This window comes from Ursus arctos, unplaced genomic scaffold (genome assembly GCF_023065955.2).
Source record: "Ursus arctos isolate Adak ecotype North America unplaced genomic scaffold, UrsArc2.0 scaffold_5, whole genome shotgun sequence".
Taxonomy (NCBI): Eukaryota; Metazoa; Chordata; class Mammalia; order Carnivora; family Ursidae; genus Ursus; species Ursus arctos.
In genome coordinates this window covers 20,513,165-20,526,977 of record NW_026623067.1, presented here as the reverse complement: position 1 = coordinate 20,526,977, position 13,813 = coordinate 20,513,165, and the positions used below count along the sequence as shown (strand labels likewise).

Genomic DNA, 13,813 nt, shown 5'->3' with positions numbered 1-13,813 from the left:
GTACACTGAATATGGAAGAATTTCATGGTATGCAAATGATACCTCAATAAAGCCATTTTAGAAGAAGAAAATGAAGGACAGGGGGAGAAAAGGAGGAGGGTGGGGGAAGACGGAGAGGAGGAAGAAGAGAAAGACCAAGGAAGGATACTGAAAGTATATGTGGAGGAAGAATTAAATTTATCATACGCTATTCTAAAGTGAAGAACTAGCACTAATGAACTAAAGCGGGAAAAGGTAGCTTTTACTTGATAAGAGGAAAAATTTGCTCATTACTCTCTTCAAAAGAAACAGCCTGTGTCAGAAGATCGTTCTTCATCCCTTGAAGGTTAGTGCTCTTTGTAAAGGATATTGTAAAATCACATTCAAAAAAAAAAAAAATCAAGTGATACCTCCCAAAGTTATAGCTTTATGCATCTGAACCTTAACAAAGTTATATACAAAGAATGTTTGATTTTTGGTATCCTAGAACTGCTGCACATGTAAACAAAAACTAATTTTAGAAGAAACTTCCTTTGTTTCAAAGGACTGTGGTAAACTGGCTGCTTTCCTACCTTAATCCTACCTGACTCCATTGCTAAATTGATACCTGCTTAGAACAAGAGAGGCAATTCAGGTTTCAGTTTTAGAGGTAACGTAAGAGACACCTCCATGTTTTAATCCTGGATCATGGTGATAGTGTGTGGTCCTTAAAAAGGAGAATCAGTTAAAACAACTGATCTATAGATAACTGTTCTCTGAATCTCAAGAGAGAATGATTTAGTACTAACACTACGTTAAGTGTTGCAGAGGCCCTCAAAAATCTCACAGCCCATGAGAAGTAGAATATATAATTATAACACAGAGCAAATGTGATTTTTGAAATGAGATGAGAAGTTTCAAATAGAGTTTTAGGAGGCAAGCAGAAGAATCCTATCAATGAAAAAAAAAAAAGAAAGAAAGAAAGAAAGATCCAAGCAGCTCCAAACTGAAGGAAATATTTTCAAATGTTTGTTCAATGAGTGTGGATAAAATTCAAACTATCCAGATAAAAATAAAAGTCCTCTAATCTCACAGAACATTTATAATTAGAAGTTACACCATGAAATATTTAGTCGTTTCAAGTTCAAGTTAGAAGAAATGTTTCTCGATTGAGTTTCTGGAACATAAACCACTCTGCTTTCTGGTGGGAAACATAAATGACTATATAAGTTGAATATAAAATTCATGAACATCTGGAAGCCTGCTAATTGCAGACAGAATGTCACATAAAACAAGAAATCAAAGAACTTCTTTCTGGCTCATATGTCTTTAGGAGGGAGAAATCACTTTCCCTGGCACCAGTACACTGGCATAATTGACAAAACGTTGAGATGGCACATCTCACCATATGTGCTTCCTTGGATCTAATCAAGTCCCATGAACACTGGAGTCATAAACTCTACATTTGGTCTAGGGCAGTACATGATAAATTCTTAAATCAGTGGTAATAAAAGAGGTGGAGCAGAAGTTTAAATACAGCACACAGACAGGAAACTGTCTTAACCAATTGGGATAAAGTAAATTCCTGATTTAAAAAAAAAGAAAGAAAGAAAAACTTATATCTAAGTGCATTGGGGGTGCAGGTCCCCAACGTGCTGAGAAAAAATATTTGTTCCGTTACAAAGTGCACAAACCACAACCAGTCTATAGACCTGTTTTAACTAAGAGAGAAAGTTTTCTCCCCCCTCAATTTAAGGCAACAGTTAAAAACTGAGAAATTTTCTGTAGAAATACGTGCTTCTGCTTTCTCTTCAAAATAAGATCTGATAATTCCTCCATAGCTACAGCCTGCTGGTATGTTTAACAACTTCCACTTTCTGGTGGGGGGAGTCAAAGGGGGGGGCCTTGTGTTCTCCAGTTCACAAAATCCCCCAATCCCCCAACTATCTCCACCATCCTCACAATGAACACATGATCTGTTACGCTTTCATTTCACTTACCTGGCCCTTATAGGCCTTTGAGATGCTCTCCTGCATCAGAAAAGACAGGTGATGTCACCAGTCACCATTTTTATTTTGCCTTTGACAACCCAAATTTTCTTCTTGCTGAATGACTGAAGCCCAGTGAAAGGCATTCCCTCCTCACTGAACTACTATCACATCTACTGATCCTCCTGCATGGGTTGGTATTCCTCTGTATCTGTTGGGATTTTAGGATGATAATCTCATTCTGCAGTCTCCCTGAGTTGAAACACAGACGGGGGAGTCAGGGAAAGGAATATAAAAATTTACCTTTATTACTGATAGTACTGAATTGAAGAACATGACTTCAGTGAGTGGCCAAATGGGTCTCCTAATACCTTCACCTTCATTTGAGCATGACCTTGTCCAAGACCGCAGATCTCAAGGAAACAAGAGAGTTTACTGCACCCCTCTGGGAAAGAGACGAGCTTCAGGTGACTCTTCTCCCGGTTCCTGAGGCTCTTCTCCAACTACCAACTACTGCTCAACTGTGGCCAATTTAGCTTTGTCCCCATAAAAAATATGAATTGGGTAAGAATACTGCATTAAATAAACACTCCACAGTACTGCTGTACCTTAGGCTAAAAATTTACTCCTTATTTTGTTTCCCATTCTGATTTGGGTCCATAAGAGCTCACTAGAAGTTACACATGGAAATCAAACAGAAACATAACTATTCTCTAATAATACAGCAGCAATAACATAAAAATGACCCAAATTTGAACATAAGTACTCTCCATTATGAGGTTCTCACCAAGAAATTAAGCTCCCAACATTGTCATCCTGGCTTTTAAAATCTCATCATCATCATCATCATTAATAGAGGTGCCGGGGTGGCTTAGTTGATTAAGTGTCTGACTCCTGATTTCAGCTCAGATCATGATCTCAGGGTCATGAGATCAAGCTCTGCATTGGGCTGGGCTCCGTGCTCAGCACAGAGTCTACTTGAGATTCTCTTTCTCTCTCTGCCCCTTCCCCTGCTCCTGTGTGCTCTCTCTTGCTCTCTCTCTCAAATACATAAAACTTCAAATAATAATAATAATAAAGAATCTACTTTTCTTAAGAGCTTCCTGTATTTTTCAGGAAAGTCCTAACTAGTTGGGCGGTCGTCTGAGTTGTGTTCCATGGTAATGAGTATGGTCCTTTTAAGATATCAGGAGTTAAATTCTTCTGCCTATGGCCCCGCCACTGAGAAAGTATAAAAAGTTAACAGGACATATAAAAGTTTTGGAGTCACAGTGAAAAAACAGCTTAGTCCTAGCTCCAAAGTGATTACCCCAGGAAAAAATTTAAAATGTCCCCCAGAAACCATCACATCGTGCTCCCAAAGACTGTAAAAAAGGCTCAGTGCTAGGTGAGGAAAGGAGAGTGACTGCAGAAAAACTTAATTTCTAGTCCACCAAACTCCTAGTTATCACTTACTTGTCCATGGTCCAAACCCAGTGAACTGTGAAGTCTGCCACAGCATGGAGAAGAGGGAGAGAATCTACTTTTGCATTCTCTATCCTCAATCAGAGAAACTTCTGGCAAAGTTTTGAAACTTGCAGGGGTCACAGACCCAGTCACCAGGTCTCAGTGAAGTTCTTTCAATCCTGTTCACCATATTAAAAGCTTTTTCATCTCCTTTGCTTTCTGAGGCTCTATTTCCTGTCTCCACAGCCCCCCCCAGCACTACATTTAGGGATGAGACCTGTCCAGGAGGCAGAACTGCTCCCCTATGACTCATGTCACTTGCTCTGGAATGTCCTCTGCTTATGAGACTTAGCCTGTGACGGCAGGTTTTCCTATTACCCCCAACTTGGTTTCTACTGAAGAATCATCCCCTGCAGACTCTGCCTTTCATTAGCTTTTGAATGTTCGAAACTTGCAGCAACACTTCTTTTTCCTACACATTTTTCTGCAACAAGGAAGAAGGCTCTGACATTGTATTTTTATCTGCTGTTCTGCTACTCTAAGAAAGCTCAAAATTGTTCAACGTCGTTCTTAAATTGATTCCTTTCCTTCTCTACCACACGTATGGCTGGCTATTCAGAAGATCTCAGTATCGGCTTTGCTTTTCGTATCTTTTCATTTATAAGCCCCATCACCTGCTTTTCTGACACGATTTTCTCCAGGTCTTGTCTTATAAGGGACCCTATCATGAGAGACATACTGTCACAGTGAATTCTGGTGCTGCCAAAAACATCGGCTGTTAGAACAAACTTTGTTGACCTTCACCTCCCAAGTGAAGTCACCCCAAGCATTGCCCTGTCATAAAGCGTCGAACCCATGCTGGCGTAGACCTACCGCTGTCTTCTCCTTTCAGTGGGCATTATGTCCCTCACATGCGAGAGAGGCCATATCTCTACTCTCACTGAAAGTTAAGTACTTCTTTTTCTTTTTTTTTAAGGCTGATTTTTTCCTTCATTCCCTTTCAATTCTGTCCAAGTATTCTGTACCCATATGGTTAGTCCTCATTAAAGACTCCCTGTTTACAATTTTAAGAGGACATTTTCCAAGATTTTGTTAAATCTGGGGTCGCTCAGCATAACAATTTCAATTTACTCCCTGTGATCCTGATACACTTCTTTAGGCCCCAGTCACCCTCTCCTATCCTAGAACAACTGAAGAAAAAAATCCCTCTTTAATTGAGTGGGTACTTATTTTCTTTAATTTGTCATATCTAGTCAGTCAGACCTCTAATATTTCAGTCATTCTCCTAAGAACATGTTTCTTCTCTCTGCCTCCAATTTAATTTGCCAGTTCTACTTTATTTTCCTTTTCTTTCACTCTTCCCAAAATTCCTGCTCTAATAATAAATCCAAGGCATATTTTTAAACCAAGATAGTCTTCTCAAATTACACATAAGGCCATTCCAGAAGGCAAATGTATAAGGTACGACCTATTTTAATTCCTTCTTTAGACAGGATCCACAATAATTTCATTACCTTTCTGCACTGTTCACCGTATACTAAGACTATCCATTCTTTTTGTTCTTTGGTAAATTCCTCCAAACTTCTAAGGGTAAAACCAAAATCTAGGTCTCTGAAATGAAAAACCATTGTCAGAGTTATTATAATTAGCACGTTCAGAGCCCAGATGAGTCCGCGAAGTGGGCTGGAGTAGAAAGCACACAGTGCACAAGCCACGTGATTCTCAGCAGTCAGCTGCTCCACAGTGCCTTCTCTTGGTGCTGAATGCAGCGCACAGAAATAGGAATGGAACTGGAGGCAGCTGATCGAGCCCTGCATTTGTACGCCAGGCATAAAATTCATACTAGCTATTTGTAGCCCACATGGACTTCGCTGCCTTTGCAAACCATCTATAGACCTGGCTGAGAGCGACAATAAAAGCAGTGCAATTATTCCGCCCACCAATGCCTATTAAGCACGTATGCTGGAGCTCTGCCTCTTTTGATGCGAGTCTTAACACAGCGTAAAAGTTCTCTTTTTCTTGGACAGGACTAAGCAATGGATCGGAGATACCAGGAAAGTCGGGCTTCAATTCAGCTCACTTAGCAATAACATTTGAGATTTATGGTTAATTTGTACCCATTTCTGGAGACATCAGAATGAAAGTGAACGTTGGAGAGAAAGACACTGGTCCTTCATAACACTCTAATAGCCAAGTGAGAAGCAATTTTACCCAGTGATCTGGACAAATCATTCTTTCATAAAAAAGAATCCATATCTTTTACAGGATTATCTTAAAATAAGAATTTTTATCAAATGACATATCAAGAAAGTAAAACATTGGATATACATTAGGAAAAAAAAATTTGCAAACATTAAACTCAAGAATTAATGTCAATGATACAAATTAGAATTCCAGCAAATGAATAAGAAAAGGGCAAATAACCCAATGGGGGAAAGTGGGCAAAGGACGTGAAAAGGGATTCGAAAGAAGAAGAAACACATATGGCCGAAGAATTGAAGAGTTGCCCAATCTCATTAATAATCACAGACTGCAAATCTAAGCCATTGTAAGGTATCATTTTATATACACTCAATAAGCAAAAATCAACAAATCCAACAAAACAAGTATCAGTACAAGCATCAATAAGATTTCTTATGCGGTAACATCAGCAACATGGCAGTACAGGAAGTTCCCAGCCCACACCCTCTGACAAAAACAAATATTTGGCAGCTTTCCCATTAAAGTGCCTTTATGGGAGCTTTGGAACCCAAGTAAGAGGTTATGTAACTCTGATAAAGCCCAAGACTGAAGAGGGTCGTTATGAGAAGGCAGACTCACACACCAGTGGCAGAACCACTGACTGTGGCCCCAGTGGACTCCGCTTTAGTCCCATTTGTCCACAGTCCTGCCATCAGTCCCTTCTGCTAAGGCACCTAGAAAGAGCCATGTCTCCTCATACCACCAGTAACAGGCCCGCTGGTCTCAGACCTGAATGCTGTCCTTGAAGCAGCTCTGTGACCTGGCTCCAGCCCTGCTCTACCATGGTCCAGCAAGTCCTGCCAACCAGGGACCAGCCCAGTGACCCAACAAGAGTACACACGAAACCCAGTGGAACCCACACCTAACCAGCCCATGATAACAGACTGGCCAAACACAATCATATTGTTAAAATATGAACATTCACTTATTATAAATCCCAGAAATCTACTATCCATATAACCAACAAAGATCTCCTAAATATATACAATATAGGATGTCAAAAATTTTCATTAAAGAATTGTTCATTATATTATAAAACACAAAACATTCAATGCTCACAACAGGTGGGTATATAAATTGTGGTAAATTCACAGTGGAATATTATGCATTAGTGAAAACAGGTGAACTCCAGCTCATGCAAACGTAAGAATATTAGTAGAGTAAGAGGATAGTAAAATGAGTCCCAGAGGACAATGAACAGGATACTTTCAAGAGTCAAGGCTCTAGAAAAAATTTTAAAACAACTAAAATAAAGCAGTATATCATGTAGGCATATATGATAAACACACGCTCAGGAAAGTGGCTGCGTCAGGAGGAGAGAAATAAAGACAGGTTAGGGGAATAATAAATATACATAGAAGTTATAGTTAATGTTCTAATTTTCAGGTCAAATTGATGGATGTTAACTTAGTATAAATTACTACCTTAATTATGAGGACCATATAAGTCAATAGTAAAAGTGTGCCACAGACAAAGGATTCTGAGTAATTCAATTTTGTGAATCTAAAGTACAGTAAAAAATATATATATACCTAAGTAGGTATAAGTAATGTTCATATACAGTAATAAATCATTTATAATAGCAGATAGCTTTTGCTTTCATTTGAAATTTTCTGAAAACTAGAAATGAGATGTTTTAGTTATGTAAAAGTTGATTCTTTATAGACTTCTAGTTAACATTATACAATGTTCAGCAATATGTTAGCAACAGAAAAACTATAATTACCAATTATGTCTCACAATACAAATATTTAATAAGGAAATAAAAATGATATTACTTGAATTTCTGGAAGAAATACCTGAAATAATTCTGGTATTAAATGAATCATGAAAAAGACACAGCATACTATACTTTCCACACCCCCAAGAGATTCTACTGAATTTCTACCTGCAAATCTTAAAGGAATTGAAAGTACTGTTAAATTTTTTCTTGCTATGTCGTAGCTTTTTATTGCCAGTTAAAAAGGAAAAAAACACATGCACGGTAGCTTCATTCCCCAAAAGTCTTGATGTTAAAAAACTGAGAACTTTTCAAGTACATAAAAATGGGATCTTTATTTCAAAGATAAAATTTGGGAGGTTTGCCTCTAATAATGGAAGACTAGATCATTTGAATCCATTTTCTTCCCAAAAGAAAACAGAAATTTCAGGCAAAATAACCCAAAATCTGTGTAACGGCATCAAAGAACTCCTAAGGCAGTGAAGACTTAGAAGGACAATATCTAAGAAAAGAAGGAACCCCAGACCAAAGACCTGGACTTTGAGGACTCTGTGTCCTAAGCACGTGTGCCCATTTTAATAGAAAACCCCAACATGCTGAGCAGGACTTTCAGTCCATTCATGAGGCTAAGAAAACAAAAACTGAAAATCAAGAATCAACAAAGAGTAGGTGGCAGGGGTGTGATCTGGTGAGCCAACCACTGGGCTGGGACTGCTAAGTTCGACAACCTAGGAATAATCAGAAATTAGAAATAAAACAATTTTCATAGGGACAGAAGCCCAGTGTTGAATTATTGCAATCCTTGATTGTATTAAAGTGAGCTGGAATTGCTAGTGTCCCTATCTACCTGCCAGAAATAAATATAAATTCTCTTTTGCAAAAGATAACATTATCATAATCCTAAAATTATATTCAGTAAATATTAGAGAAATAGTCCCTCAGGGGATCATGACACAAGAGCTTTAAGATAAGTATGTCTAATATAATCAATAAATAGAGTAAATAACTTAAAGGCTTAAAAAATTAAAGCAATGGATAATTTAGAATCAGTATACTAGTTACAACAGTACAAGATATGGCTACTGAGAGAATTAGCGACCTGCGAGAAAGATACGAACAACATAGCCAACCTACACTCTGGGAAAGAAAAAAAAGATGGAAAATATAAAAACAAATGCGTAAGTGATGAATGAAAGGTATTTCATGCCTGTATTTGGAGGCTCGGAGGAGAAAGAGAAAATGAAGCAGAAACAATATTTGAAGGTTTGAAGAGATATTAGCTGACATGTGTCAAAAGTGATGAAAACATATTAAGTCACAGATTTAAAAAGCACTCTGAATATGAAGCGGGACAATTACAACGAACATCACAGGTGGGCACATGCTAGTAAATTTGCTGAAAACTAAACGCAGGAAAAAAAATCTTTAAAATAGAGGAAAAAATAATAGTCTTTCCAACTGTGTAAGATTATTAACTGAAATTGATCATTAATGAGAAGCAATCAATTTCTTTGCCGCCTTGAAAAAGGTGAGAGTGTAAGAGGTGAGAGACTCTGCTATCAGTCATGGATTTTCACTATGTGAGTCTACTTGACATTGCCAGCCAACATGCTGATGTTCTCAGAGACAAGCCACATAAGGATACCATCTTATTTTCACGTTGGCTCCAGCCAAAACTTATGCCTCTTCATAATTTTGACTATCAAAATCTACTGGACCATTACATTGCCTTTATACTGGAAAGTCTTTTACTCCCTGGTGTATCATAAAGGCCACTGAAAATTCCTGTATGTTTCTTAAAAAAAAAAAAAAAAATCTTTTTTTTTTACTTCATACATTTTTTTTTCTTTCATCCCACAAGGAGTGACTTAAATAACATTCAAAATGCTATGTGGAATTGACATTTCAGTTGAAGATCAGTAGTGCTAATGGATGGGAAGGAATCACAGACAAGTGGTAACCCAAGTTCCTTCAGCCAACAGTATCATGGAAATAGCACTGACTGAGAATCAGGAAGCTAGGTTCTATTTCTGGCTTGGTTCCTAAGTAACTTTAGGCAAGTTTCTTTGCCTTTCTTGGCACGTTTCCTCATCTGTTGAAGGATCTCTTCAGTCCCCTCAAATTCAAATATTCTATTACATAATGCATATCAATACATGCTTTTTAGCAAAACACATGTGATCTATATTCTGGGATATCTTCCTCTGCGTTCTTCATTCAAGGTTATAGCCTTAAATTCTAAAAGATAAATTTTAAAAAGATAGCAAGCAAGTGCTAAAGACAGAAGTCTGTGACCATTCTAGTCTGCCACTGCTACTCGCTCACATGGATGCCTGAACACATTAATAATATAGACTCACTATTTAATGGTACTTCCTATTAAGTTCCTAAGGTCTTTGAAATGTATACCTTCAAAGGTATTCATTGCCTTTTTTCTCTCCCTCAGATGCTCTGTCAACATGGAAATACAGAACATTATCATCTCTTAATTCTTCTAAGAACTTATGTCATTTGCATATTGAACATTTCACTGAAATTTAATATATTTAACAAGAGAATCAAACAGCATACCATTTTTAAAATATCATCCTGATTAAGTCTTTGCAGTGTATTAGTAATAGCTAATTATTTAAACTTCAAACTCAAAAATGTCTGCATTTGGCAGATATTTCCAGAACTATACCATTCCATAGACTGTTCATAATTTATTTGCTTAAATTGAATTGCTTGTAAATTATAATTTCACACAATCTGGGAAAACACAGAAATACCATTTTGAAAGATTTTCCTCAAAGAGACATTCTTTTATGTAACAGTTTCAGTGTGTTTCCTTGACAACATTGTTGCTAAGAATGTCTCTTTGGGGTGATAAAGAATCTGTGGTAAATGACTGATGTCTACTTTAAAAATAGAAGATGTGGGGCGCCTGGGTGGCACAGCGGTTGAACGTCTGCCTTCGGCTCAGGGCGTGATCCCGGCGTTGTGGGATCGAGCCCCACATCAGGCTCCTCCACTAGGAGCCTGCTTCTTCCTCTCCCACTCCCCCTGCTTGTGTTCCCTCTCTCGCTGGCTGTCTCTATCTCTGTCGAATAAATAGATAAAATCTTTAAAAAAAAAAAAAATAGAAGATGTGACTATGCCATGTGTAGTCAAACATGTCGCTATATTCATAAAACCAAGTACAGGTCACCAACATACTAGTTAGAGCTGTACTAAATGTTTATTTAAAAAATGAAATTCAATAAACATGAAACTCTGAAAATTGGATAAAATAATACAGTAAATTCCAGAATAAACAGCTGTACTAAAGCCACAGGTGCTTTATGCATAAATGATCCAACTTTTTCAAAATGGTGACAAAATTGCCTCAAACTGAACTTCTCATTCATTATTGAGCTGTGACCTATACGAGGTGCTGAACTTTAATCAGTAAAGACTCTCTTATAAAGGAATAACTAAATGAAGAAAGCAGCATCTACTCGGAGTGGTCAAGAGAATCAGCATTCTGCCTTCATCTCACATCTAACGTATTAAGGCAGGGAGACACTTCAGAAGATGACTTCATCCCTTCTCTGGCCACAGGGTAGGACTAACCACCATCTGTTTTCTAGACAATTTCCCAGGAAGAATTGTTCTAACGCTGTAACCTAATATTTAATCTAATATATATGGCTGATGCTCCATTTGGGAGACATGAAAACTAAAAAACAGCTCAACTTTCCAATGGTGGGTGGAAATGCAGTAATAACATTTTTTTTTCTTGAGATAAGTTTTTCAAAGCGCATTCATGCTAATCCACTACAGCTGGACGGTAACATCAAAATGACTACCCTTCAGCACACCTTCCCACCACTAGAACTGCTCAGCTGACCTGACAGTTACAATGCGCACAGGCCATCACACCAAATTAGAAAGAAATGCTCATGTGCATTATAAAATGAGATAAGACAAAATGATACTGGCCTAAAATCACAGCTCTAAAATCACCTCAAAGTATAAATCGGTCAAGATGATGCAGTGACTTCACCCTTTACTAACCCTTCTACTCCAAAGAGAGAGAGATGATGGACAAACTATGAAGAGAAAGGACGCAAATTTAAATATATTATAGATCCCTCTGTCAACTTGAAATGGAGTCAAAGCCAAAATGATAAGCAGGAGTCAAAGCAGATTTTTCTGTGCCTCAAATCTTAAAGCCAGCAATAAATGCTAGGATCCCTATTAAGAGGAATTTTTAAAAATCCTCCACAAAAAAAAAAATAGGGTGCTGGATCCCTAGCCCTGATATCCACCCAAATGTGAAAGAGGGCTGTAAAAAAAAAAAAAAAAAAAAAAAAAAAAAAAAAAATTGCTACCAAATGTTGCCAGGAGCTCATGCTATGCTCCAGACTTAATGTGGCTAAACCAAATCTTTCAATGGCTTTTCAATCTGAAGTTTTGTTGGAATAGAGTCAAAAGAACTATTCGAGCTAACCACAGATCCTATAAACAGGAAAATTGAGTCCAGAAGGCCATTCATCAGCATCCATGAAGTTGTGACTCAATTGTCAGCTCGAAGGTAGGGTAAAATCCCAGTCTCTTCACAGTCCTTGATAGTCACCTCTTTAGCTTATATTCTACAATCTAGATTCACACCTACTAACATGTTGCTTCCTAATGCCCTTCACCGGAAACATCAATGAATTTTCTATCTGCTCCCTAAACCCTACTATATCATAAGTACTCTATCTTTTCTAAATTAGGTATTACTTTTACTTATTGGTTCATTTAATAGTGCCTATTAAATGTTTATAACATTGCAAGTACTCTTTTTTACAAGAAATATAAACACTCACTCATTTAGGAAATAAGGGCCCTAAAGCAAGATGTCGGCATCACGGGATACATACATCGTATGGGTAACCCAGAGTATGATACCCAGAAGGATCCTGGTCATTTGAAAGGTGGCTATTTGATGGTTTCCATGAATGCCTGTTAAGCATCTGTCACATGCCAAGCACCCGGGAGTGCTATCGGGAAGTGGTCAAAACTATTTTCTTATCTGCATGGATGAACAGTTCCCACCAGACAGGAGAAACTCTAATCTTATACTAAAGGTCTTTACATATTCTTATACTTTCATCAGTAATGAGTTTAGCTTAGTTCTAATTACTGGCTCAGTCATTCTTGAAAAACTCTTGGTAAAGTTTTAAGTTCAAGAACCTCTCTAGGGATTTTTATAGAGAGATGCAGATAAAGAGAGTGACACAAACAGAAACAGAGATAGAGATGACAGAGACAGACAGACATAGAGATACAGACTCTATATATATACATACAGATATATAAAATACAGAATACATATATATTTTGTAGATGGTGGACCCAACCTGACTTTAGGTCAAGATGCTCTTGGGAAAAAACAAAGTAAGACACCACCTTACAGAAGACTGAGGAAATTAGACTGATTTTGGTCTGGTTTGCCAGACCAAATTTTGTTATAGAATTTGCATTCTACTTATAAATGTAGATGTGACACTGACAGCACTCTACAAGAACTCCAAGATGGAAGGCACTATACAGCAACATTAAAGAAATCTTCAGTTCTATCCTAAGTAACACTGTGTATCTTTTGCATTACTATTCCACATTTTACGCTTTTCTGAAAGAAAACTGATTCAGTTACATAGAGAATAAATCACTGTCATCAGGTTTACAAGTAATTCTTCAATACGAATTAACTGTTTTATGTAGTAAGTTCCCCTTAATTGTGAGAATTTATTAACTAACATAACCCTTCATAAATACACCTATTTCACAAAGCAAAGCGCTTAATACAAAAACCACTTTGCGAGTCTCTTCATCAGTCTGTTCTTGACATTCATGAGAATGACTTCTTCTTCAGTTTAACCATGGCAGATAAGGTATATTCTGTTACTGTGCCTGATTTTTCCTCTCCTCTGTCTAAAACGAGCAGCCGAAATCTACACTTTATACTTGCGTAGCACATTACATGATGCTGACCATTCAGCAAGTACTCAATAATTGTCCTCATTCCATATGCCATCTACTAAATAATACTGGTCAGCAGTCTCCCTTTATTTCTTACCCATTCTACTATACAGACAAGTATTTGTTGAGGACACTGTATGTCCTGGGCTATGGAGAGTCACAGGTGAACAGAACAGTCACGGCTCCTGCCCTCTTGGAGTTTGCACACTAGTCCTTGGGGGAAAAAAATACGACTCAAAATAAATGTGTGATTCATTTCCTTGAATTAGTCCATTTCATCAAAAAGCTAAAATTAAAAACTGTTTTCCCATGATACATATACTCTCTTCAGAAACAAAACTACACCATCATTAATACCAACTGCTTTTACGTTTTAGTAGAAAAGATGAGTACTAATCAAACATTACAAAAGCTGCCATTTTATTGCAAAAATAAATCTTGTAAGTATTTACATAGACATGGTAAGTTC

The 13,813-nt window shown here is 37.5% G+C and overlaps 1 pseudogene; it reads right to left on the bottom strand.

Annotated features, from left to right (window-relative positions):
- Nucleotides 1–13,813, bottom strand: part of LOC113261953 (tyrosine-protein phosphatase non-receptor type 2-like) — a 40,678-nt pseudogene that overhangs the window by 6,790 nt on the left and 20,075 nt on the right.